This window comes from Anabrus simplex, chromosome 5, assembly GCF_040414725.1.
Source record: "Anabrus simplex isolate iqAnaSimp1 chromosome 5, ASM4041472v1, whole genome shotgun sequence".
Taxonomy (NCBI): domain Eukaryota; kingdom Metazoa; phylum Arthropoda; class Insecta; order Orthoptera; family Tettigoniidae; genus Anabrus; species Anabrus simplex.
Window position 1 is genome coordinate 360,190,486 of NC_090269.1, and position 12,226 is coordinate 360,202,711.

General features: G+C 40.3%; 1 protein-coding gene across 1 annotated transcript in view; it reads left to right on the forward strand.

Moving 5' to 3' along the window:
- The window catches only part of rhea (Talin_middle and talin-RS domain-containing protein rhea), a 419,010-nt gene that overhangs the window by 388,614 nt on the left and 18,170 nt on the right, over nt 1-12,226 (forward strand). The gene's annotated exons all lie outside the window — the stretch shown is intronic.

Consider the following 12,226-nt stretch of genomic DNA (forward strand, 5'->3'; position numbering starts at 1 on the left):
AGCTTAGAAGCAATCAGCAAACAAGAAAATTCCATGTTTTCTCGCCCAGTTCATCCTTGACAGGTGAGTTACAGCTGTCTTCACCTTTCACTACCAATGAATTTCAACAGATTGGTCTCAATTCCAGTACTACAGTGAATACTATCATATCTAAAGTGAAGTGAAGTGCAGTGAAGATGTAAAATGAAGAAATTGCGGTATGTGAAAGATTTCGGTGAAGAGATCTTCAGTAAGCCTACTGATGGAACAATTCTCTTTTGTAAATCGTCTGAAGTTAAGGTGGCAGCAATAAAACGATTTGATGTGAATTGATATTGAAAGTTTTAACATACTGTAGCTCTGTCAGTTTAATCTGTCTGCTGTATTATCACTAATCATTTTTTGGTACTTAAGACGTTTAATGTTAATTATACTCTCATATTTGCTACTTACCACTAAATTCCATAAGCTAAATTGTAGGGCATATTTGCTTTTATATTTTGTACTTCTTTTGATCATAAACTTCCGAACCCTAGTAATGAGTATGCCCAAGGATTCCAGGAAATTCACTTTGTTACACTAATAGTTCTGTTCAGAAATGAACCCTGTTAGCATAGAGCATACACATTTTGAGTACTCAGCCTGAAGCTGGTTTGAACCTTGGGTAGCTTAGGTATCATTGAAGAGGTGTATTAGGGAAACAAGGAGTGAAGTAGTATCCCGTTGCTTTCCTCCCCAAGCCAGAATGTGCTGTTACATATCGGTCTGCCGAGCCCACTAACATGCATACACCAACCATCCTTCTGAACAACACTTTCACACCTTTTTATCACATGGACTGTCTGCATAAGGAATGGCATTACTAGCATTGCTCATACCTCGGTCACCTTCATATCATCAAAGCCAACGATAAGACTGAGATACGTCAATGAAAGTAACAAACTTGATCCAGTCAATACCATGAGACACAAAACAGTCTGCACACCATATCTCACCAGAGATAGATCTCAGCAGGAAGAGCATATAGAAGTAAAATACACAAAGTGCCAAAATATTTTGAATGAACTACTATGTGCAATAAGGGATACTGTTCCGATCAAAAAATGTATGCAAAAAGTGTATTGAAAAGATTCAAAGTATTCTAAACATCATTTGATAATATCAAATACAGAGAAACCTCGTTGGTGTGTTCCTCATTAACACGTTTTCCTGATTAGCACATCATAAATTTGAAGTCCCAATTATCATCATATTAAATCTATATAAAAATACCTCGCTTATCGCATCACGAATTTTTGCTATTACCGCTTAGTACGATCACATTTTTCCTTGCCCTGAAAATTTTGTCATCCCTTGTGAAACAAACGTGATTCAAACTCCGGTAAGATCCGTCGCCACAGTTGTGTGATTACGGATAAAGGCCTTAAATTCCTGAACTTCACAGCAAGCTGTTAGCCTCAGGAATATTAAATTTTGCTTGCTGGTTAGCAGAAAGATTGCTGAATAACACAGCGAGTCTATTTGTGCTTGTATTTCACATTCCATTCAGAAGTTAGAAATTTATCGTGTGTTGAGTGGTACAGTGAAGTGTAGTGAACGTTTGTCGCATGATAAGGTAGCCTATATCAGGATTAGAAATATCGTATCACAAATTTTCGCTATTACTGCTTACTAAGAGTACAATCACATTTTTCCTAGCCTTGAAAATATTATTTGTCATCCCTTGTGAAAGAAACATGATTTACAACTCTGGTACGAACCGTCACTGCAGTTGCGTGATTACGGAAAAAGTGAGCCTGTTTGTGCTTGCCATTCAGAAGTTAGAAATTTATTTTGTATTCACTGGTACAATAAAGTTTTTTCGCGCAATACTGGTAGCCTATATTTGGCTTAGGAACATAATCATGTGAAATTGACTAGCGTGGTGCATATTTGTCTTTTGATAGTCTAGGTATGGATATGGAAGAAGTGATATTCTAATGGAGGCAACATTAAAATCTTTCAGAAAGTGGACTGGCATCAGCATCTTTAAGCGCGCAGAGGTCGCGAATTTTGAACTTGCACCTTGCACTTTCGACTCGATCGATTCGACTCGGTCAAAGTTTTTCAAAATGGCGGCCAAAGAGGATGGATCTATCACAGTCGCACGTGGCTGAATATAACCTCGAATTCATTGTCTAAGAATGTGACCAGAAAAAAATGTTTTATAACCCACTGCTCCAAAATAAAAGGTTTCTACTAACATTTGTATCTAGTATCTAGTGTTTCCATATCCCTGTTGGATAGTTTTTATTCTTATATTCAGTAGTACATTTTTTTGCTTGTCCCCTGCAGAAATGTCGTAACGAGGTTTTACTGCATTGAAATGTATTAGGTTATAAGTTACACCCGAATATATTTCATACATGCAAAAATAAATAAATAAATAAATAAATGACGAGGCTATTGCCATACTGGGCCAGAACATTGGTGATACCATGTTGGTAGATATTATTTACTTAATTTCTTGTCTGAGTGTTGGAAAAAACTTAAAAATATAAATAATGTACAGTAGAACCTCGATAATTCGAAATCGCTTAATTCAAAATGCCGCATAATTCGAAGAATCTCTCATTCAGATCAAAAATTAGATGTAGGGTTTTTCTGGCGTTTGCTCTATTAACCCCCGAAATACGAGGTGCGGTTTTGCATGTTATTTAAATTAGTTCAAAATACAGATACTTAGTAATTCAAAGAACAACGTCGGTCCCAGTATTGAAATTCAGACTTTTAATTCAAAATTGTCCTTGTTTGTTAAAAATAATACTTTACGGCGTAATTTGAGTTAAAAGTTCTCCGTGTCACGATAGAACGAGTCTTCCGGAACGTGTATCTTTCCACACTTTTACTTTGAGTTCGGTGTGTCTACAGCGTGCTTCAGAGATGCCAAGTTCTAGTGAAATCATAGTTCTTTTGTTACTCATTTTACTTAAAGTTTTAGTGTGCAGTTGTAAACGTCGAAGTTGTTATATTTTATTAATACTGTGTTTTAGTTTATTGTTATGATATTTTAGTTTAGGGCACGTGTGTTCCTTTTTTGTGTTGCGAGATGGCTAAGCGTTAGTATTCTTCAAAGACACTCGGTGAGAAAGTGAAAATTATAAGGGAGGTCGACAAAGGACATAAAACGAAAACTGAAAAAGCTAAAGACTTAGCAATTCCTGTGTACACGCTTTCAACATTTTAAAAAAATAGTGAGAGCATAGAAGCTCAGGAAATGCAGCGTGTAATTACAGCAAAGCGAATGCGCATTTGAGGAGCTAAACATTCCGTTTTAGAAGTACAATTCGAGTGGTTTCGGTATGTTCAGGCAAACAATATCCCTGTAGATGGCGAGATTATTAAGGGAGAAGGCGAATGAACTGGCGCTGAAGATAGGTCTCGAGTTTGTGTTCAAACGGGTGGATTCAGCGTTTTAAGAAACGGCACAATATCATGTGGCAGGCAGTGTGCGGAGAAGCCGAATTAGTGAACACTAGTGATGCAGACAGTTGGCGAGAAAACGTGGCTCTCGTAATCAATTCATATGCACCGAACAATATCTTCAATTCCGATGAGACTGCATTGTTTTTAACGCTGAGCCCAAACGGACTTATGGTTTTAAGGGAGAGAAGCGCCATGGCGGGAAATCTTACAAGGATAGGGTCACAGTCCTTTTGTGTTGCAATGCGGACGGAAGCAAGAGACTTTCTCCCCTCGTCATAGGCAAGTTCGAGAAGCCACGATGTTTTAAGGGCATCGGGCACTTTCCGTGCAAATATAAGTAGTCTAAAAATTCCTGGATGACAGGTAAAATTTTTGAGGAGTGGCTGGTATGCCTTGAGCACAAAATGGCATGCCAGAGCAGGAAAATACTTCTGTTATTGAGTCAGTGCGCTGCACACAAACATAATTTTAAAACCTGCGCCTTCTTTTTCTGCCGGCCAACACTACGAGCTACTTGCAGCCCCTAGACCAAGGCATAATTTTATCTGTGAAACGTGCCTACAGAAAGCACTGGTACATTACTTTCTCCAGGAAGTTGCCAGAAATATTCTGGCGGGAGAAATAGGCAAGTGGAACATGATTGATACAATGCAGAGTGTGACAGTTGCCTGGGACGCTATTCCTTCATCGACAATCAAGAACTGCTTCGTCAAGTGTGGTTTTGGTTCGTTAAATGAAGTAGAAAAGGAGAAGACGACGACAATGAAGAGGAATGGGAGTAGTTACGGCAAAAATCTGATGTCGGTATGACTTTCTCCGAATACATCGCCATAGACCATCCGGAGACTACTTCAGAAGAGTGGGATCCTGCCATGATGATCAGCTGTGATCACGTGAAGCCAGAGGGAGATGCAGCTACAGCTGATGTTGAACACGACGAAGATACAGTGCTGGCGGTAACTATTCCATCAAAGAATGATGTACTTGCCGCTCTAGCCATGTTGGATTTAGTGATAAGTGCTAGTGATGCTGACGACGCTACAATTAAGGCTATGGCCCATATGGAGCAGTTCATAGCTAGTGTTTATTAAATAAAAGATGAAGCAACCTCTCATACATTCTTTCTTTAAAAGGCAATAAGCCTAATGTGTGACAAAAGAGCCCTGCTGGACCATTAAACATTTGTGAACTATTCAGGTTCTGTACAAAGTTATCTGTTATTCTTGATATTTGTTTTAAATATATGTCTGAGTTTTTAAAGTTTGTTTTGTTGGTGTAATATGTTTCCAATTTGGACAGCCTTGTTGGCTCCCCTGTGCAAGTGCTTTATACTGCACTTAAATCAAGTAGATTATAACCTATTTGCTTAAATTGTGTCTTGCATATACAGTAGATTACCGTACTCCTTGTCTTTGAATCATGTTTTATTTTTCCCGGGTGTGAGGTTATGTTTGACAGTGTATGGCGTTATCCAAGAGTATTATTTCAATAAATGCACCTTGTTGAATACATTCAGGAATTTTTTTCCCCACGGCATTTGAAAGGTTTAACTGTGAATCAAGGTGATTGCATGCTATAAAGGATCTTAGAATATTTTGTGATGCAGCAGGGGTTGGCATTTCTGAACTTCAAGTTAGCGGCGGTTAATTCAAAATCACGTAATTCAAAGTCCGATTTTTGCATCCCAACGACTTTGAATTAACGAGGTATTACTGTATTCTATACAGACAAAACAACATCTTACGTCACAAACATATTTCACACAAAGTCTGTCCAGAAATGGGCAACAGCAATTCCCTCTTCAGTGACTTGAGTCAAGTCTTGAAGTGTACAACGAACAGGGCAGGACTGACTGTCATAAAGGTGTTGGGTAGTTTGTTCCTCCTCGCAATCGCAGAAGTCTGACTGATCTTTCAAATAACCCCATTTTTTTAGGTTATCCTTGGGTTTACCTAATCCACTCTCCAATCGATTCAGTGCCTTCCAGGTTGTCCATTCCAAATGATGACCAGGGGTGGAGATTCAGAAGGCGCCATCCAGTCAGAAGGATGCTCCATTTTTGCTCGCCACATATCACACCCAGACTGTTCTTGTTGGTTAATCCAGAGCCTTGGGGACATTAAGGAAACTTTTCCTGGACTTCAGTCTTCTGGGTGGAGGTTGATGTCCAAATAACGGTCTGGAGGAACAGTACCAGCCAAGCAGTAAAGTTTGCCAATGGGAGTAGATTTCAGACACCCAGTAACTATTCTGCATGTTTCATTAAGGGCTTGAAGATGGTTTTCCGTGGTTTCCCATTTTCACACCAGGCAAATGCTGGGGCTGTACCTTAATTAAGGCCACGGCCGCTTCCTTCCTACTCCTAGCCCTTCCCTGTCCCATCGTCGCCATAAGACCTATCTGTGTCGGTGCGACGTAAAGCAACTGGCAAAAATCATTAAGGGCTGTATCCACCCACTTCGTATTGGCTGAGCTGAACCTGACAGGACATGCATACTCAGCTGCAGAGAAACTGAGAGCAAGAGCTGAGGTTTTTAACACATTTAGATGGGCTCTCTATTTGCTTGAGCCAAGCTTCTGGAGGATGTTATTTTGGGCTGAGACTTTCTGTCCAAAGTTAACACAGTGTTTCTTGTGTGTTAAGGTCCGATCTAAGTTGACTCCCAGGTACTTTAATGTAAAACAATGCTTCAGTTGCTTACCATCCCACGTCAAGCACAGCTGCCTCGTAGCTTGTCGCATTAAATGCACTCACCCGGGTCTTAGCAGGGTTTTGGAGTAACCGGTTCTTCTGATAATACACTGAAAGTTTCTGAAGTGCGTTTGAGAGCTGCACTTTAGTAGTTTGAAAGTCATCGCACTGGACTCCTAAAGCCAGGTCATTGGCATAAATGAAGCTTCTTGTATACGAAGGCCTCGGCTGGTCATTCGTGTAGATGTTAAAGAGGATTGGTGAGTGGACACTGCCCTGGGGAAGTCCATTCCATTGATCCCTCCACCTACTGTACTTTCCTTGAAACTCAACAAAGAACTGGCAGTTCTGCAGGAGAGTTTCAACAGTCTTATGAAGCCATAGTCTCTGGTGAAGTTGTAGAGCTTAGTGAGCAAAGTTCTATGATGCACTCTGTCGTACGCTGCTGTAAGATCCATGAATACCACTCCTGTGATTTTTCGTCTTTCAAACCCATTCTCTACGTGCTGAATTAAATTGAGCACTTGTTATGTGCATTTTCTTCAGGATCTAAAGCCCGCCGCCTGTTCTGGAATAAGTTGTTCATCTACTTTAGATGTGAGGCGTTCAAGTAGGATCCTCTCAAGTATCTTACGTGCCGTTTTTTCTCGGGTATTAAAACCCCCCTATTTTCCCCCCACTTTTACAGCCAAGAGAAGTAAGGGGGTGCCCAATATGTGATAACCTCAAATTTTGTGCAGTGAACACTTCGTTTCTAGGCTATAAAGAGCTATAAATTATAAATGTAAGCATTCTACACTATTCTTTAACAAGCGTATGAATGTATTTGAGTTATACTGGCTATTTTCATTGGAAGGCAGTATTTCTAAATGTACAAAGACAATAAATGGTGAACACTGCTTTTAGGCCTACATATAAAGTAAATAAACTTATAGTCAGTTTTAGTTGCTCATATCACGTCATTCGTTTCATCTCATTAATTCCTTTGATTAGGTTGACGTCAGGAGGGGTGTACGGTTGTAAAAACTTGCTATGAAGATTAGTCTCGCTTCATACTCCACCCTGTAGAGAAAAGCGATAAGGTTATCGTATTATCATATTATACAATATTGATACAAAAGAACTTAATGGCCAGTCATTTGTCTCTGCAAATTGAGCAGTAGGCCTACCACACAGTAAACCTGAATAAACCGAACAACTGCTTTCATTTGAATTATCGTCTTGTGCCGCCAACTTCCCTCCTGCCATGCATGGAGAGCTTTTGAGGTCCTATCTTTTTTTTAATCATTATTATTATATAACTTTTAAAAATAGTTTCCTTCCCAACTATAGTGTCCAAACATTGAGAATCTATTCCCAAATGGTTTCTGGAGATGGTCTCTGATATTCCCTGTTGGTGTATGTATAGCAGAAGCCACTCCTTCCGAATAAAACTGTGCTGTAGAAACTAGAAAGCGTGCCAAACAACCAGCTGATAACTAGCGTCTATAACGTGTTGTACTTCCGTACGTGAGTAAATATGGTAGGTGACAAAGTAAAGATATTTACCTATAGCTCTTAGGATCTAATTGATCCTTATCTGGTTTCAAAAGAACTATCACTCGAGGCTTCCTGTACACCTTAGGTACGGTACCTGTTTACTCTGCAGGCAGTTGTTTAGGAGAACAACAACTCACTTCCCTGCTCTGGAACCAAAATGTTTTATTTGTTCCACTCTCATATCATCCAGCCTTGCCATTTTTGGATTTCTTTATGGCTTTCTCTAGTTCCTCTAGGTTGATATTATTAGTGAGGTTGCTAGACTCTGTCTATCTGGCATTCTATTTTAACTCTATTCATATGACCCCCCCGTTTTCCCATTGAGCAGAAGTTGATGAGCAATAGCACCTGGGGACAATTTGACGTGTACAGGGGCTTTTGTGAAGTCATTATTAAGCCTCTTTAAGAGTCGCCAGGCTTTCTGACAACCTTTAGACATGTTCAGCTCTTCAAGGGTAGATATCCAACAATGTCATTTATCTTCCGCTGACATTGTTGTCAGCTCTAGACATTTCTGCACAGTCTGTTCACCAAAGGAATTCATCTCGAATAGAGCAATGTATTCAGCCAGCAGAGCTGAGAAATGTTGATTGAGACCAAGAACCTGTTGGTAGATGATGCCCTGTGATGTATTGCAGTTTTCATTGAAAAATTTGTCAAAATCAAAATGAAAATTTGAAGAAAAAAAAACCTTGTGAATTACATAAGAATTTATAAAGAGAAAAAGTAAAAGGACTAAAATTCATGATATTTTGTGACTATAATATTTGCAAATCATGCAGTAGACATTAAAAAACACTTTTTAAAAATCTACTTGACAACTTACATATTTTTTTAAAAATATGCAAAAATATGCAAAAATATGCTTAGCAATTAAACTTGTGTTTTACACTAATTGGTCAGCAAATAAGATCAAATTAAAATATTGTTGTCTGACTAGTTGCCTCTGTGGATCAGTGGTACAGTCTCGGCCTCCAGATCCCAAGATAGCAGCGTCCATCCCAGTAGAGGTAGTCGGATTTTTGAAAGGTGAAGAAATGTCCTTTCAACACTCCACGTCGTACTTCATGTAAAAGATCTCTGGTGACACATTTGGTGTTTACCCAACAAAATTCATTAAAACTCAGCTGTAGACACCCGCCATTTAATAGGCTTAGAATGAAACAGAACGTCGAAATTGACGAGCAAACAGCCTGAGGCCATGCAATGTTTTTGTTGTATTATTATTATTATTATTATTATTATTTTAGCTCTACATGTAAGGATTACAATGCATGAAGAGGCGATTCGTGTTACTTAAGTCTGAGTTAAGTGGAAAATACTTATTGCAGGGGCAAACCAGTCCTATGACGATGACTTTTGTGGATTTTCTTCTTTTTATTTCCCTTCTACAGCTCTTAGTGTCAGCTCCTTTAGTTCCTATGCACTCTTCTATCCCTGGCAAATATAACATTTTTCAGTTCATGTGAGCCTGAGCTTTGTGTATCGATGGCCTGGAGTATGATGATTGAAGTTCCAGGCCTATTTGATCTCTAATTTTAATTTTGACATGCTCATGGAGCATGGACATTTGGTATTTTCTGGTATTGTAGATGATAGGATTGTTACTTGGTAACCTATGTTTAGGTTGTTTCAAAGGAATTGGCTTAGTTTGTTGGTATTAATTATTGACAAGGTTTGGAGGTTCGATAAATTTGAGAGCATGTCCTTTGGGTTGGAAGGGGAGAGTGTTCTTTAGGGGCTTGCAGTATTTAGGGAAGGGAAGGGAAGGGTAAATCTTGATTTGTGAGTGGGATTTTTCTTGACTGCCAGTCGCTCGATACTCAGTCCACCAAGTGATTCTGACTGGGCTGCGACTGGTTTTAGGATTGTCTTATGGTGGGAGGTGTTTACTCATTTTACCTGGTCCCAAGGTAATGTGCATTCAGTACATCAGTGGCTTTCACTGTAACTGTTGCATCTGTTGGAAGATTTGCATTTAAGCAGCTGAGTGGTTCAAGTTAAACAGTTGAACATTGAATGGTTAGGGTGTTTATCCAACATGGGTGTGAGGGTGGTTTATGGGGTGTTTGGGGTGTGAGGGTCGCTATTTGAGCAGTCTTTCAAGCTGTGCGGGAGGCCTGAGTATTTAAAATCCCAGGTTCCGTTTGGATAGATGCGTTGTTCATGGAGTTCTTAGCTGGGGTTGGTTGTGGTTCGTTTAGGACTTTTTGTTGTGTTGTTCATGGTATGTTTGGGATTTTTTCTTGTGTTGTTTGTGTCCATTCGGATTATGTGATTTTTGGAACATCAGTGGGGGTGTTTTTGGTGGGATATTTTTAGTTTGAGTGAGTTCTGAAAATTTTATTAGGGGGTCCTGGGTTTGAGAGCTTTAGGAGATTGTGGTGTCATTGTGAAGATGGTGGCGTACAGAGAAGTGAATATTTGCTTTTTCGGGTTTTTGAACAAACTTGGAAGTGTGTTGGTTTTTGTTGGGGAAAAATAATCATCACGTGGTTTAGTAATTCTATGAAGTTGAGATGTGGGAGTATTTCATAAAGGGCGCTGCCTATATGTTGTCTGAATGATATGATTTCTTCTCTGGGCGGAAGGCAGCAATATGGTCAACTTGGTAGATGATGTCCCTGTGAGAAATAATAAGTTTACGTATTCATACGGTTTAGTGGAGAACAGGGTGGGTTACTTGTTTCTCCGGTGTGTTCTTGGTTTCTAGGCATGGTGGGTTAATATGTGCCATATAGTAGAATCGTGAAATAGTGATTGGTTTGAGGGGTACATTTGGGATATTGGATGGTCAAACGCACTTGCGACTGGCCTTGGTTGTGACAACTTGTTTCCCAGGTTGTGCCAGGCTAGTTTTTTATGTGGATGATGCCACAGGCAAGTCACGAACCCAGGATATCAAGCTGTTGAAACAGTTGCTCTGTGTGCCATAGCTTGTGGCTCATGGTGGCTGACTGGTGGTATGCAAGCATACTGGGGCTTACGATGATCGTTTCAGGTGTAGAGGCTACTAGCACTGATGTAGCTTGATGGGTGGTGAGGCTGCAGGCTGGGTTCCGGTCTGTGTTCTCTGGGTTTAGTCTCACTGGTGTGCTCTCTTGGCTTGGTGAGCGCTGAAGAATGTGCGTGTGTGCAGTTTCAATCAATCGCTCAATACTGATCTGCATTTAGGGCAGTCACCCAGGTGGCAGATTCCTTATCTGTTTTTTTCTAGTCTTTTCTTAAATGATTTCAAAGAAATTGGAAATTTATTGAACATCTCCCTTGGTAAGTTATTCCAATCACTAACTCCCCTTCCTATAAATGAATATTTGCCCCAATGTGTCCTCTTGAATTCCAACTTTATCTTCATTCTTCTTCTTTCTCCACACTCATTCAAAACCTGGGCAGATGCTTACACCTTTTTTCCTCGTTTGATCTTCAAGGAGCTGTTTTAATTTACAATCTTCTGCCATTCTATTTTTAGGGCTGAACTATCTTGCATCTGCCTCTCCATTATGTCGACTAGAAGTTCTTGCTGGAATTGGCTTCTAAAGATATCGTTCCTGATCTGATCTTTTATTTTTCTTTCTGCTCTTGATAACATATTGTGACGAGTTGGTGGGGTAGTAGGATAAATTAACACTAGACTGGTAGCTTCTATACTAAGATTCTTTAACTAAGCACTAAAGAACACAGGACTACACATAACTTTCACTCGTACACACACACTCGCACAGTTTGCACGCTCTCTCTCTCTCTGTAGGTGACGCAGATGTTGATTTACAAATGGAACCTGAAATATTTGTCCCGAATGAGTAAATTTATAATACCAATATAAATGGTCCGTTATTGGACATTATAAATTTTCCAGCTAACTCATTCCCGGTTGCCACCGTTTCGCCCCTGTTTGCTAAGTTGGGCTTGTCAAGTTGGTACCTAGCACACCCACCAAGATGCATGGCTAGTGCATACTGTGGAGGCCATTGTGTAGGCTACTTGGAGCCATCAGCAGTGCCAATGCACTATGAGAGACTTTATCTCATTAACAAAAATTGATGCCTGCCCGGCCATCAGATGATGTAGATGTTGATTCCCTCTCTCTCTCTTAGTTTCTCACTTGTTCTCACACTACAAATTATTCTTACAAGGTAAACATTTACGTCGCATGGCCACACGTTCTCTCCTTCGCCGTCAGTCCGCACTGTAGCACGCTAGTCCGACAGTCACGGCAGTTCACACACTTCACAGTCCTGGCAGTCACTCGCTAACTGAGCTCATGACTGAACTATACCAACACCGACCCAGGCAAGTCTCGCCTCTCTCGTATATCTGTGCCGGTCCTTCTAGAACAGTCCGGATGGTGGTTGTATCCAGGGATCTCGCGAGATGGAAGACTCCAGATTAAACATCTCATAATTTCCATACTTCTATGCCGCGCTACCACGGACGGAAGCGAGATGGGGCCGGTCTCGCACCTAAGCCTTGTTCATGATTGGCGTGGACGAAGCGTAAGCAGGTGGGCAGATACGGTGACGTCCCCGCCCCCTAGCAAGTTACAAGTGATAA